The 11,861-nt window shown below is 54.6% G+C and overlaps 1 long non-coding RNA gene across 1 annotated transcript; it reads right to left on the bottom strand.

The window, feature by feature from the left end:
• Window positions 1-6,427: 6,427 nt before the first annotated feature.
• Window positions 6,428-7,815, bottom strand: LOC115293589. The gene is made up of 2 exons (XR_003909509.1): window positions 7,764-7,815; window positions 6,428-6,747 (listed from the first exon to the last, which is right to left on the bottom strand). It is a non-coding gene; the product is annotated as an uncharacterized LOC115293589 (long non-coding RNA).
• Between the last annotated feature and the right edge of the window lie 4,046 nt (window positions 7,816-11,861).

Below are 11,861 nucleotides of genomic sequence, written 5' to 3'. Positions count from 1 at the left end.
GTTCGAATTTCTATTTGGATACAAAGTTTGGAAAGAGCAGGAGAGAGAGAAATGCTTACGAAGAAACACAAGAGGAGTGAAATCACTCGTGTTTAAGCATCTGTACAGGCAGAGCTTGCGGGAAGGTTTGTGAGGAGAGCGGCCCGCGGCGCCCATCCCCAGCAGGTAGGGACAGCGACCCGCACACCCCGCCCCGTGGGAGAGGAGTCCGTCAGTGGAGCCGCTTCTCTCAAGCCCTCTGCTGCTCACGGCCCCCCAGCACGATTAGCCCGAAAGGCAAACGATGTTTCAAAGGGGGTCAGAAAAAGAAAACTCCGGTTCAGTGGGCCAAAGAGCTCGCCGGAGGTGCGGGTGGAGAGTGGACGGAGGGAGACGAAGCAGAAGCTGATACCGGCTTGGTTCTCACCCGACAAGCTAGGAGCGTGAACCGGGAGAAAGCAGCGAGTCCACCAAGAAAGGAAGTTGAGAAAGAGCAAAACAGAAAAAAAGAAGTCGATGAAAATGAACGCTGATTCTGTGTTTTTCAAAGAAGTGGCCGGTTTGGGTGCAGTGAGAGAATGGGGGGCAAACACACAACCTGGGGGTCCCTAGCGGACGCGGGAGAAGGGATGAGGCCCATCCTCGGAGACAACAGGACGGAGCTCTGAGGGGCCGTCAGCCGAGGCACCGGGTCCTCGACCGAGGGGACGAGAGGGACTCAACTACTGTGAGGGGAGCGATCTGGCAGTGGTCGGGAGCAGACGTCCGTCTGTCGTGTCCGAGTGCAGACCTGTGGTAGGTGCGTCATGAGGTCAGGAACGCGTGAGGGCCGAACCGCATCCTTCCCAGGCTGGAAAGACACGTGGAGACATTTTGAACTCTTGCAGGACAAAGGCTCCTGGGAGCCACACCGTCCTCGCTGGATGACACGGTCACAGGGAGGAAATGGCAGACGTCTGCACGGCTCCTGCCATGAGCGGCGAGACTGGCATCTCCTTCTGCTACTGCTGCTCGTGTTGAGAATAAACCTGTTGTCATTAGTCAGGCCTCCCAGCCAGACTAATGTTCAGACTGATGTTCCCCACACAGTTACCCCAGGAGAAAAAACATTTTCCTGTCCCTGCGTGAGAGACTTTGGATCAAAACACTATAAATATTTGACAAAAGGCTCTTCTAAGGAGCCTCGCAGACCTAAAACATAGACTTGAAGGGGTTAAAAAACACAAAACTTGCATTTGAGTCTGACCTGGAGAAAAGGAGCCTAATTTGGAGATAAGAAATAAAAACAAGGTCACAAACATAGTCCATTTGAGTCTGGTCTGAAGAAAACTGGAGCCTAGATTGGAGATTAGAAGTAGAAGACAAGGTCAGAACATGGTCGCCTCCCAAGGTCTACATTCGACAAATATCCTCCCTCGTACTGACTTCAGTTATGAGGACGGATAAGGATGTGGGAGCCCAGGTCCAAGGCCAACACACAGGCCCCCATTGTGCTTACATCAATAAAGGGCCTTCTCAGACAACTTGTTAATAATCATTTTTTCCTCTTTTCTTTTTCCTCTTGTAGTTTATAAGCCAGTCACAATAACTCTTAGCCTACCTGTGTACAACTTAACCTATGCTTTAATCTTAGCTTTACTAACTTAAATAATATGCATGTTAATCCTGTTTTCTACTAAAAACATCCTGTTATATTCTTGGTTATAAAATTTACTCAACTTCACTGTAAGCACATTACATGATTTTGCTGTAACTTGTTAATTAAAAGACAAAGTCATAATTATTGGCAAAAAACCAACTTGTACAAAGTAAGATAGGTTTGTTACTTTCTTAATCTGGGAAACTGGCACCATGAATGAATGTGATGGTTCTAAAAAACACTTCTGTAAAACTTGTTTCTGTACACTTTCAATGATTAAAGCACCTTATCACTAAGAATTAGTCACTGTAAACAATTCTATTTTCTGATGTCATGTTATTGCTTGATCAATGAAAAAAGACACCAAAGCAGACAGAACAGAGGTGCCTGCCTGGTGACCAAGAAAGAAACTTGTGGCTCTCTGTCACTCTCTCGTGCCCACACCGTCCATCCTTCGGGGACCCCTGGACCCGCTGGAGCTGGGCTCCGGCAGGCTATGTCAATACTGACAAAACTGGATGCAAAACCAGACCCGGGATTAACATGGAAGGGAAGCCATGGCCATCCAGAACTACGGAAGACTTCCACGGCAGGGGTGACAGGTAGCTTCTCCACCCTGGCCTCTGACTGGAAAAACTCTGAGAAAGCAAGGGATTTGGGGCCTCCTCTCTTCTTTTAAGTAGCGAGAGTCTGAACTTATTTCTAGAAAGTGATCATCTGCACCCACTTCGTTCTAGACCACGAGAGTCTGCTCTCCCTTCTTGCCCTGAGGGTCTGACTTCTGTCCCATGAGGTGAGGCTCTGGCCCATCTGCTAAGAGGTGAGAATCTCCCCTCCCACCACTGGGCTAACGTCTGCGCCCCCCCCCCCCCCGAGGTGAGAGTCCGCCCTCCCTCCTCTGAGGCTAGAGTCTACCCTCAAATCTGTGAGGGAGAGTCCACCCTCCTTCTTCTGAGGTTAGACTCCTCCCTAACGCTTAGGAGGGGAGAGTCTGTCCTCTGTTCTCAGAGGTGAGATTCCACATCCCTCCTCTGAGGAGAGAGTGTGCCATCAAATACATGAGGTGAGATAGTGAGAGTCTTCTCTCCTTATCTGAGAGGAGAGTGGGCCCCTCTCTTACGGGGTGACAATCTGCTCTCCCTTCTGTGAGCTGAGTCAGCCCTCCCTTCTCTGAGGCGAGAACCTTCCCTCCCTTCTCTGAGGCGAGAATCGTCCCTCCCTTCTCTGAGGTCAGAGTCTGCCTTCTTTTCTCTGAAGTGAGAGCCGTCCTCCATCTTCTGAGGTGAGTGTATGCTCTCCCTTCTGTGAGTTGATAGTCCTCCCTCCCTCTTATGAGGCAAGAGTTTGCCCTCCCTTCCCCGAGGAGAGCATCTCCGCCCTCTGCTCTGTGTGGTCAGAGTGTGGCCTCACTTGTACGTGCTGAGAGGCCACCCTTCCTTCTGGACTGGTGAGCATCTGCACAGACTGTTTGCAGTTGGGTTTGCTTTTCACCATAATCTTTAACTCTGATGTCCCGGAAATGGTATTGTTAAGTGTCCCCTGAATAACTCCATCAGCTAGAGTTCGAAGCCACAAATGGAAATGTCGATTTATCTGGGGATCAGTGGTCTGATTTCATAAATTGCCTCCTCTGTTGTAAATTGTTAAACCCAACTCATAGGATGAGAGCAGGGTCCACATTCTGGGCTCTTTCTTCATGTGGATACTCCCACAAGTCCCTTGACATCACCATCCTGCACTGGACGAATGGGTCCCATACTACTTCCTGGGGACCCTTTCTCCAAGGTAGGGTCACAATCGGGAGACCTGGCCGCCCTCTCGGCTTGGTGTCCCAGTCCTCTCCTTCCCTGCAGGGTCTTTGATTTCAAGCGGATCTCTGCTCATCCAAGGGGCGCATGGAGAGTGGGGAGGGGACGGCGTGGCCCAGCATGGCCGAGAGACTGAGAGTCCTCTGAATCTCAGCCTCCCTCTTCGGGTCCGCACTCACACGGGTCACGTGCACCCCCCACCGCCAGGGTCAGCCATGTGAAGAATAATAGAGAATAAAATGACCCAACGCTCTGGGGGAATGAAAGTAGAGATGCGCCCTGTTGTCTTTCCTCCGCGATTTCTCAGTCTTCAGGACCATGAATTTTGTACAAGGAAAAGGATAACCACTTCCAATAACATGAGATGTAATCAAAAGCCACATCCTGAATTTGATTCCCCGCCCCTGGTAGGGAGAGTTAGAATATAAATAGAATAGGAAAGCCCATTAGAATAATTTACTCTTCATCATGAATTATAAATGACAGGATATGCTATTCATACATGTCTAATTTAAACTTAAAATTTAGCCCTGTCAATGGGTTACTGAATGATGAAGGTTCTGCCATTTTTCTGTGGCTGGCGTCAGCCCTGAGTGGGCTGTCACCTCTGTTCTGTCGCTCGGAGCCGGGCCAGGCGGCTCCAGACAGCGCGGGAGCACAGAGCTGGCGGGCCCGGTGGAGGATGGCCGAGGGGACATCAGTCCATGTTTCCTCCCTGAATCCAAATTAGTCTCGCAGCTGGAGAGGCATCAGTGGCTGATAATGGCCTAACAACCTCCAGCACTAACAGATATGACCCCGGCGGCGGTGACAGGAATGTGAAATGCGGTCCTCCCGCCGGAGCCGGCCCAGCCCGCGTGCGCAGCCTCGGAGCTCGGGGCCCCGTGGAGAGGAGGAAGTCCCGCAGCGACAGCAGTAAGGCACACGCACGTGCGGTGGGACGCACCCCACCGTGTCTGGTGCCCGAGAAAACCAGACGTTTACAGAGATGCTTGGAACAATGCAGAGGACGGGGCCACGGAGGCTGCTGCATCAGGGACACCGAGCGTTCAGCCGGACCGGCCTGCTGTCAGTGCACACCTCCCACCGCGGAGCAGAGGGACTGTGGCCCATCGGGACTCTCGGCCGCCACCCAGCCCCCTCCTCCAGCCCCTGACCACCAGCAGTGCCAGGTGGCATTGTCCTTGTGTGCCACCTTTGACAAAGGCTTTCTTCCCCAAAGTTCACACATGCATTGGCCACTCAGATTGAATCTGATAAACACTCACTGGGTGTCTACTAAATGCTCTGGACGGGGGAGGAGGGGTGGCAACAATGGGACCAGTGGGAGGCTCCGGTCCCCCAGACAAAGAATGACTCAGGCACCTTGAGGCCACTGCCTCGTAGCAGGAGCCAGACCGAGGGGCCGATGGCCTGCAGCACTGCCCGGGCGTGGTGGGGGGACTCCCGTTCTGGGCTCTAGCTCCCACAAACGTGTCCTTCCCGTAGGTCTGCAGCACCTTTAGGAGATACCAGCAGTTCTTCCTTATTAAAAAAAAAAGGAATATTCTCGCTGTATGTGGACCATCTAGTCACTGAGACTGAAGCCACAATTATTGTTCTGGAAAATGAGACTCCTTGAAGGGCACTGATACCCCCTTCACAGTCTTGTGCGGGCTGTGTGAGCCTGTGGCCCGCCCGGCACAGGACCTGCCCTTTCGATCTTTAGTTCTATGCTTGGTACAATGCACAGCAGGTCATAGGCCCTGGAAAGGGGCCCCTCTACTGACTGAGAAGGCACATCCAGCACTTGACCATGGCTGCGAGAAATAGTAAACAATCAGAAAACAAGTTCATTGTGCCTTTGGATATATTTGTCTTTTTTTAAAGTTTATTTATTTTGAGAGAGAGAGTGGGAGTGGGAGAGAGGCAGAGACAAGAGAGGGAGAACCCCAAGCAGGCTCCACACAGTCAGCACAGAGCCCAACGTGGGGCTTGATCTCACCAACCATGAGATCACGACTTGAGTCAAACTCAAGAGTCAGACGCTTAACTGACTGAGCCCCCCAGGCGCCCCTACATTTCTATTTTCAAAAACGCCTCTAATGGCTTCTACATGGAGCAATGATGTTTACACACAAAAGGTTTACTGATTTAATTCCATCATGAAAAACATACGAATGGAAAACATACACATGAAACGCAGATCTATGGAACTCACACAGACAGGACAAGCACAGCGGCTGCGCAGGGCGGGGAGCAGCTGCCGAGGCAGAAGAGTGCAGCGTGGGCCACTGCGTCTGGGACACAGGGACCCAGTGGCCTGCGCTGGGCGTCACCTCGGCCACATAAGGTGATTCCACTGCCTCAGGGGACACCCGCAGCTCCCTGGAGGGGGAAGTCCAGTTTTCTCAAATACTGAAGGGTATTCAACAGCAGTCGCTTCTCTGTGTTGGGATTTTCATAAATGGAAGGTGAGCCCCAAGCTTTCCGTGAAGCCTGTTGGACACGTGGGCGGACTGGGGGGCGGTGTGAGAAACCCCCACTTCACTTGCCTCTCCTTCTGAGTGCCCCCGCCAGGCTCCAGACATGGGCTGGGAGATCCCTGTGAATTAAATCTACATGTATGCGCGTGCACACGCGGGCACCCACACTCAGAGGCATATGTGCACGCACACATGCACCCAAGTACACACCCCTGTGCAGACGTGGTGGCACATACAGGCTCCTGCACAGGCACACACTCACCTTCATGTGCACATGTACACAAACACCCACACACGTGCACGCTCATGCATGCACACGTAAACGAGCACACATACATGTGTGCATGCATACACACTTGCATACAGTGCACACAGACCCATACGCAGCCCACAAATGTGCGCACGTGCACACATGTGCACACATGCTGCATGCACACACACTCTTACACACGCACACACACTCACACACATGCAAGGACGGAGCCTGTCAGTATACCAGGCTTCCTGGACATTCCCAAAATGAAGGGCCTGCAAAGTTCAATCACAAAATTCAGGGAAGGATTTATTTGCTTTTTTTGCCTTTTAAACATGTAACCATCCCGTTCTGCATTTGATTCAGCTGAGTCTAAGCGCACAAACGCTTACCATTTGCTGTCTCTGTGTGAGAGGCTGGGGTCCCCTCTGTGGGGCCGGCTTTCCCCCCAGGGGCCGACGACCGGCCCAGCCTGCAGTGTCTGTGACATGATGTGTGCGGTGCCCGGATGCGGCCCTCGTGGTCCCCGAGGCCTGTTCCACTTATTCGATGACATTTGCCACTGCTGATGGCTGGTGCGGGAAGGGCCACGTCCACGCGCTTCTAAAAGCAAAGTGTTCACATCCCAGAAAAGTGTCGGGGTGCGTCAGTTCTGGCGGCTGCAGCTGCTGGGATGCCAACACGCGCACCAAGGAGCAGCCTCGGGTGCTTCCCCGGCCTCCTGAGCTTGCCACCCACTGTCCTGCGCTTGCACGGGGCAGGGGGTCACCCGAGGCGCCCACCTTCCGGGTGTACGAAATCCACCCATCGGACCCAATAAGCAGCCGCAGGTGCTGTGGAGGTGAGGGGCGGCCCCTTAGTGTACTTCTCCTGGGCACGGACACATGCGTAGAGTCTGGGGCTGAATCATTCCACGACCAGGCAGTAACTGCAAGAAGAGCCAGGTCCCGGTGTGTGTGTGTGTGTGTGTGTGTGTGTGTGTGTGTCCACCGAGCCTACAGGACCCCTCCTAGAAGACAGGGTCCCAGAAAGCACGGACCCTTCGGATAAAGAGCAGCGAATCGCCTCCTGCTTACCTGGGAGGAGGTGGGGGGGGAGGCGCCATCCAGCTCCCAGTGAGGTCAGAAAAGGCAGGGGACCTGCCCAGTGTGGGAGGGACCATACTAAGATCTAAGGACCCACCCAGTGTGGGAGGTGCTACGACCTAAGGACCCGCCCAGTGTGGGAGGTGCTACGATCTAAGGACCTGCCCAGTTGGAGGTGCTACAATCTAAGGGCCCGCCCAGTGTGGGAGGTGTAAGACGCATGCAGTGTGGACCTTACGAAGATCTAAGGACCCGGCCAGTGCAGGAGGTGTAAGCTCTGACCCAGTGTCCAGTGTCAAAGGCGGAACAAGGACTCTCAGCCGAACACCGCCAAGCCCATGGCAGGAACAGCGGGTCCCAATGAGGCCCGCCTGGGTTGGCAGGCCTGCGGAGGAGTGTGGTCTGACCCGGGTCTGGGAGAGAAGTAGGTTTGTACTGGGAGGAGGGACAGGAGGGGAAGCCGAGTGGGGGCAGGCACTCTGCTGATAACTGAGTCTTGCCCGGGAAAGCCCGGTGGGCTGAATGGCTTCTCACCTTCAGCTTCACCCTCATGTTCTCACTCAGGCTCATCTTTGGCACTCTTTGCTTCTTTCTACCTAAAATAAAATAAATTTCAGTGGCGTTTAAAGGCCAAAAAATAGATGCTTTAAAATCCAACTCCCGAAGCAGGATTGATTGTGCCGAGAAGGGCATTTGAAAGAGACCAGATGGGGAGCTAAGAGTGAAGGGTTCTAGAGGTAGAAACGTCACAAAACAAGTAGAGAGTAGGGGAAGTAATGGGTCAGAGTCAAGTGCATTCCACACGTGGAAGACACCGCGGAGCCCCTCGGGCTTACCCCATGTCACTGCCTCCCTCCGCGAGCGCACCGGCCCGCCCCCTTCTCCCGGGGAGGGCACTGGAGGTCTCCCGCCCCAGCGGCCTGGGGAGCAACAGGGCCGCCCTGAGCAGAACCAGCTCTCTGCGAGGCTCAGTCCTGGGGGGCAAACACAGGGGAGAGCTCCCCGCAGCTCTGCCTGGTTCTCCCTGAACAGCCTTGGCGCCAGCTCCCCCCAAGGTGCTACCCGTGGTCCGTGTGGGTAGGAATCCACCAGAGACTTGGCAGTTGAGAAGAAAGGCCTCATGTAGGGCATCCAGGAAGGCGGTTGGACATCCTTTTCAGAGCTTCCTGATCGCGTGCTGTGTCCCTGAAACGACACGGGAAGGTGGATATGACATCACTGGGAAATAGGGTCTTTGCAGATGTGGTTGGGATGCAGGCTGAGTTGAGGTCATACTGCAGCAGGGGGCCCTAATCCACAGGGACTGGTGTCCTTACAAGAGGAGGACAGGAAGCAGAGCCAGACGCGCACAGCGAGGAGAGGCCATGTGGCAACAGGAGCAGAGCCTGGACGAGACCGGGGGCCCGGCAGAAGCAGGAGAGACGCACACGGGCCCTCCCTCCGCGCCCCGGAGAAGGGAGCCGTGTGGGGGTTTCTGGCTTCCTGAGCAAATTTCTAGTGTTTGAAGGCATCTAGTTTCTAGCAGTTTGCTGGGGCAGCTCTAGGACCCACTCCATGGGGCGACACTCAGTACCCTTCGCGAGGCTGAAGGAAACGCACCTGACACTCGGACCAAAACACGTCAAAGGAAGCCCTTTAAAAAGTCCAGCCAGGAGCTCCTGGGGGGCTCAGTCGGTTAAGAGTCCAACTTCAGCTCAGGTCATGATCTCCCAGTTCGTGGGTTCAAGCCCCGCATCAGGTTCTGTGCTGACAGCTCAGAGCCTGGAGCCTATTTCAGATTCTGTGTCTCCTTCTCTCTCTGCCCCTCCCCCACTTGTGCTCTGTCTCAAAAATAAATAAACTATAAAAAATAAATTAAAAAAATAAGAAGTCCAGCCATGTTGACCTGCTGGTGTATTCACAGTGCCCAGGGGCCATCCGCGTCCCTCCCACCCATGGTTCGATTATGACTCAGGAGGAGCCCAGGGGGTGCAGGTGGGCCTGGCCCCCAAGGGCCTGTCGATGTGCACCTGCTTTGTCAGAGCAGCCAGCCCTCCGCCTTCTGTGCTCACCTCCCACCGGCCCCTCCTCCACGGACGTCCCCTCTCCTCTCTCCTGGCCTTGTTCTTCCGCTCTTCACTTCCTCCACTGACCCAGGACCCCCATATCCCCCCTTCCTCCCACCTCCTGCTACCACTGCCCCCGAAGGCCAGGGGTCTCGTTCCTGCTCGGCCAGCAGCCACCGGCACAGGTCCGGCCTCGCTGTGCAGCCGCGCTGCGGGTGCAGCGTCCGCGGGGTGCTGTCCTCGCTCCCCCCCCCAGGCGGGGTGCAGGTTCTGAGACTCCGCCCCCTAGAGAATGGCTCTCCCGATGCCCCAGCGCCTCACACACGGGCTGCCCTCAGCGTAGCTGTCCGTGTCCTGTCAGCCACCACTTTCCACCTCAGGTGACGGCAGGGCTGGACGTCCTGCCCCTCGTTGGTCTCAATCCCCTCCCCCACGCCCACTGCCGCGCCCTGGTTCCTGGGACTCTGTGCAGAGGGGACCATAAGCATCCTCTGCCCATCCGCTGAGCCCCTCCCCCCACACGTGCTGCCTGTCCTTCTGCCACGGGCAAGTCCAACTCCCGGCAGCAATGACCTCCACCACAGTGGCACCGTGCCCCCCACTCAACCACTCACGTGCCTTCCTCACATGCTGCTCGTCTGTCCCGGACGCACCTGGAAAGCGCCATTTTTTTTGCTAATGGTGCATATGCTGTTAGGGGCTGAGCTCCTTTCCCACTCATCGGTTCATATGGTTCATACAGATCCTGCCGATTGTCGCCAGGTCCCTGCAAGGTGCTCACCTGGGAAAGCTCAGAGAGACAGACAGTATATCCCTCGTGAGAGGCACGATGTGCCCCAGGACCTCCACACCTCTTCCTGGCGTGGCCGAGCACACCTGCAGCCCCCAGCCCACGCCCCGACCCGGGCTCTCCTTCCTCCAGAGACCACGTCCCCGAGGCCCCAGCCTGCGCTCTGACCCCGCTTCTCCAAGCTTCTCCGGCCCAGAGGGCTAACATGACCGGGTTTACACGTAATCATATCCAATCACGCATTCGGCTCTAAGTACCTCATGGGGAGTGTGGGGGGCTCTCCAACTCTGAAGGCTGCCCCGTCTCTTGTACTCACCCTGGAGCCTGGCATCTAGCCCACTACTAACCTTGAGCCAGGAGAGGCTCCCAGGAGGGCTGGCGGCTTCTTTCTCCCCATGTGCTGGGCCCGCCAGTCCTCCAGCTCACTCCGCGCTGCTGGGCATTCGCACATTCGCTTAGGTTCCCGCAGGCCTTTTGCTCCAGAGAACTGAAGTTTTAAGATGTCCACAAAGAATAAAAAGAAAACAAGAAGAAAACCAATTGATTACAGCAGACAAACATCTGGCCCCTGTTTAGGAAACACAACCTGTGCTGTTGTCTGGGTTTCTTCTCCCTCTTGCTGCCCACCTGGCCCGACCCCTGCCTGGCAGCTTGGGAGCGAGGGGGGGGGCGCCCACTGGTCACTGAGGGCCGCGGCCGGGGGACGCCCAGGGGAGCCCGTGTGGGACCGCGGTCTGAGTGTGGGGGCCCCTGTGTGAGAGGAGAAGCCCCTCTCCTTGAACTCCTTATGCTCAGGGGCCTGCGGGCTCAGGCAGATGTGCTCAGCGGAGTGCCAGTGCCCTTCCACGGGCATTTTGGTCACCACACACGGGGTCTCGCGTATGCTGATTCCCTGAAGCGTATTATGGAAGATCCGCCTTGTTTCTCGTCTTTCTTTCTGCTCACTTCAGTGGAGCACAAGGAAAGGTCGTCAAGTCCTCGGTGAAAAGCCAACCCAAGTTTGTAAAAGCTTGAGCGTCTGACTAATTTGAAACACATCAGCTCCCGCTTTCGTAAGGTGTGTGCCAGAGCTCAGAGTTTGGAGCCTGGCCAGTGGCTGCGGGGCTGGCTCGCCGTAGGACCTCGGCCAGGTGAGCACACTTAAGTCACCTCGCCATTCCCAACTGCAAGTGGAAATGACCTCCACCACACACTACTCTTGTGATCATTTAACAAAATGTGTGCAAGTGTGAAGTTCTTAGTATTTTGCCCAGCCCACTCCCAGTCATCAACACCTAATATTTTTAGCAATGAATTATTAGTACCTAAGGTTTTCAAATGGAAGTTCTATATACTTTGGATTCTTACCATATTTGTATTTAGAAGCAACAGGTGCAGTGCCCAATCAATGCTGACATTCTTGGGAAAATAAAGCTTCTAATTAAACTTTGTATTTCTATAAAACTTTATGTATAAGTTGGGTGTTATTTTATGGAAGCCTCCTAATCTGCCCCGGGAACTGCATATTTCATCCAGTCTCTCTAGAAGGAGGAGCAGGGGTGGAGGGGGTGAGGTGAGGCTGGGAGCATCGGGGTCCAGCTTCAGAATCGTGGGTGCTTGTGTTCACCAGGATTCTCCAGAGAAATGGAACTCACACTTAATATGCCGCAAACAGCGTAGTGTATAGTTTAAACTACTTACTGCAAAGAACTGGTCCGCATGTTCTGGAAGCTGAGGAGTTACAAGACCCTCCGTCTACGTGCTGGACACCTGCGGAACGCTGATGGTGCAGCTTCCAGAACTGGGGGCAGAGGTGTC

This window comes from Suricata suricatta, chromosome 6, assembly GCF_006229205.1.
Source record: "Suricata suricatta isolate VVHF042 chromosome 6, meerkat_22Aug2017_6uvM2_HiC, whole genome shotgun sequence".
Classification (NCBI taxonomy): Eukaryota; Metazoa; Chordata; class Mammalia; order Carnivora; family Herpestidae; genus Suricata; species Suricata suricatta.
Note: the sequence above shows the minus strand (reverse complement) of the source record. Positions and strands in the feature narration are given on the sequence as shown.